Source organism: Falco punctatus (genome assembly GCF_963210335.1).
Source record: "Falco punctatus genome assembly, chromosome: 1".
Classification (NCBI taxonomy): Eukaryota; Metazoa; Chordata; class Aves; order Falconiformes; family Falconidae; genus Falco; species Falco punctatus.
Window position 1 is genome coordinate 84893682 of NC_137580.1, and position 3900 is coordinate 84897581.

A 3900-nucleotide genomic window follows, 5' to 3' on the forward strand; every position below is an offset into this window, starting at 1 on the left:
AATAGTGAAATTATGAGAAGTGTAATCTACTCTGCCCACCCTAATGAGCTGATGAGTAAATAACTGTCAGGCCATTGCACTGAGCTATTGATTAGGGCTTCCCACAGAGCTGATATGCTGCATAGGTACCTGCTGTTAAACAGAAGAGATCAATACAGGAAACTTCTGAAAACAGTAATGAAAGGTTTTAGGTTTTTTAGATGCCTTCTCTTTGTGCTGGGGCAGCAGATTTTCATTGCCAAATCAATCTTCATTGTTAGCTCGCACCACTCACCCTGCTTCTGCCTTTCACCTTGAAAAGGATAAACACGTTCTGTAAACATGCAGTACCCTGGGACAGAAAAGGCTGATTAGTGACAAGTGTAGTTTATAGCAGATATTAAAGCAGCTGGCTGAGATAACTTGACCTGCAACGAGCGCTTCAGAGAAAATTTCCTCAAAGATTTAAGCCTCACTTTCCTGCCCCTACACAACATAGCCACTGCACCACACATACTGGCTTCCTATTCTACCAAGAGCTAAAGCCTGAAACTGTTTTACTTCCAAAAGCTTTGGAGGGGCTCTTCCACTAAGCATCATGCGGTGTCAGTCCTCCTCCATTTTCCACACTATCATCCTTCATTTAGTACCAAACTTTCAGGGCAAGACTTTTTTTTTTTTTTTTTTTACCTTTCTTTTCAAGTCTCAGTTGAAAAGTTCTCTCCCCTTCTAGACCTCAAAGTATTAAATTTTCTGTCCTCTGATCCTATTATTTACCTGGATGGTCCAATTCTCTCAAGACTTATCACAGCTTTTGCTTTTATGCTCACCTCATTGAAGCTAGGCACAGACACAGATGTTGGCCTTGAATCCCAATTTTGATGTTTCCTTTTAATCTTTTTATAAAATTACTTTTCATTTGAACTCTTATAATCCTTTTTTTTTTTTTTTCTAAAGTCCAATTACAATCCTTGAAATGAGAATGAAACATTTGCTTTTCTTAAAATGGAAATATTTCAATTGACTTTGCTCATCTTTTAAAAACTTCCAGGGTATGAACAATTGCAAAGATCTTACTTCATTTGGTGATCCAAAAAAATTCAGGAAATTTATTATGAAACATTAAATCCTGTTGTACTGTAAAAATAGAGACGTGAATGTTGTGGGATTATCATCTGATGAATTCAGAAGCAGCTATACCTGAAACTTCAAGTGGATAGCACCTATCTTCAGATAAACAGCTAGTGACTTGAGTCCCTATTGGATGTCGTGTCTAAATCAACAGCATATGGAAGCATGTTCTCCTCCCGACAGAGCTGAGATTCTGTAAACACAAACCATAAGCTCTGTCTTCTATTTATGTATTGTCTCTCACTGAGAGAAATCCTGAAATAAACACACTGTCATGTTTCTATGGGCTGGTATTATTAATCTATTAAATATTAAGTTGACCACAAATACAAATAAGTTTTTCCATCAGAAAATGCGGTCTGTAGTATTTTTTAAAGGTGTAACAACTTGGATGCACTTTTTCAAATGGGAAAATTCAAGAAAATGTTTGGGTCTTGTCAAACAAATTGTGGTAGTTTTGAAACACGGAAAACTTTTGCTTGCATAGAGACCCCTGACACATTTTCAAACAATCAGTTACAAAGTTTTTTTTTAAAAAGCACATTTCCATCTTGACATCTTGATCTGTGATAGAAGAAAGTTTCAGAACATCAGAGTTTTTTGCAGGATTGAAGTTGCATTTGGTGATATGTTCTTTAAGGCATACACTTAGCTTCACTGCTAGTGTCCTGTTTTTTCCAAATTTGTTGTGCACTGTGGATATTTGGCTTCATCACATACCCTAGAAGGAGGTCATTGCAACAGTTATTTTAAGTAATGTCAATCTTTTCTTTCTCAAACTCAATAATTAAAGATAAAAATGGGAAGCAGATGAGACAAGATATTCTACACCTTCCTTTCACACTGCCCCAAATTATTTTATCACAGGGAAGATATTTTCAGCAGATAGGTACCCGTCTCCATTAAAATGCAGCAGAGGAAATTTTAAGAATGATCAAGGGGACACACTGAGGCCTTCATGTTAAACAAACAAGAGAACTTGGTGTACAATTCAGAAAACAGGGAATAAAAAGAAAGCTTAAACAAGATAAAAGAGGTAACAGCACATAGAGGGTAAGTTATCAAACAGAAGACCTTGAAGCAGAGCATATTTTGTTCATTTCAATAAAGAACATAAGATTCCACACAAGAAGATGGAAGAAGATTATTATTTTCTTCTCTGACAGATTCATGTTTGTAGCTTTTTAAAATTTATTTTTATATAGCTGTACTATAATCAATTCCCTCCCTCAGAATCCACTCCCAGCCTATAAATCGCAAGCCACAGAAGGTAGTGTGCAGTTGAAGTTACTCAGGAGATACCGTCAGCTACAAAATTTAAAAAAAAAAAAAAAAAAAAAAAAAAAAAAAAAGAAGATAGATAAAAATAGGAAAATGGAAGGTATCTTTAAAAAGAGCAATGGACAACACAGCAGAACGCACTGAAACCTATTTCATAGAGCCAGTATCTAGACCATTAAACTTGATATAAATAACTGGGTTGCAAAAAGAAAAAAAGTATTTATTCTTAAGAAACAGTTTATTGCAATCTAGACTGCCAACCAATCATTTGAGCCATGGGTCAAAAAGCAGAAAATACTAGTCCTTCTAGTAACGTTCAGCATTTGTTGTAAGGGCTCATTTTTAAGATTTTGGTGCATGGATTAAATGGACTAATCACTAGACAGATAGATCTACAATCTATTAATTGAGGAGAAACATACCCACATTTTCTCAGTGAACACCAAAATGGTATATGATCACAAAGAATGAGAGGAACCATGAAAAATGCCAGCCTCTCCTTGGCTGTATCAAGAAGTAAACCCCAAATAGTGACAGGCAGCTAGTAAGCAGCACGGGCATTGCTCAGCATTAGAATCTCACCAAGTTTTTCTTCGTTCTTTGTGAGGGTCACCTTACATAGAAGGCAAATCTCGGAAAGCACCTGTGAAAATGATAATCAATAATGCTGGAAGGAAAGATGAAAGAATTAATATAGGTCTCTTCCCCCCACTTTGGGACATGGTGCTAGTAGACAAGGTAGAGCTATCATAAGTGTACGTTCACAAAAGGATACCCCCCCCCACCCCCGTCAAACAGAATGCCAGCAGACATCAGGTTATAAATTGAAGAAGTGTTTTTCCAGAGCTCCTGGATGTGATTTGTATTGCACTGTTGATATCTAGGTTATGAAGGTCTGACTACCATAAACCTGAAGGTACCGTGTGCTTTCCTGCAGTTAGGATCCAAGACAGGTTGGCTTTGCCCAAGAGCCCACGCATAGCATCAGCCTAACTGTATTCCCAGAAACTGGGTATATAGGGGGGAGCAAAAGAGACTCCTCTGCATTTGAGACTTCAGCAGGCATACATCAACATCAGTCCTATAGCAAGTGGTGGTAGCCAACATTTATCAGAGCTACAAAATGGCAGATTTAAAAAAAAAAAAATCTAAAAAACCTACATGCAGGCACTCTGACAGCCTATCATTAAGCTTAGAACTCACTGGCCACCGGGTGCTCATTAAGGCTGAAACCATCAAAGTGGAAGAGGGAGTGGACATCAGACAGTTGTGTAGTAAGTGCAGATGACCCTAACACTTCAAAGGGCCACCAAATCTCTAATTCCTGGTCCTAAGCCAATTTTTTTAAGGCTAGACATTAGGACAAAAGCTTTGGCAGGGAAGAGGCAGCATAGGTTATTCTGCCTCCTAGTGCATGAAGGAATTTTATTCTGGAGTACTTTGTTACAGGCCAGGATACTAGTCTGACAGTTAGGTTACTAGCAGGATGTACTAACCAGATGGAGGAAC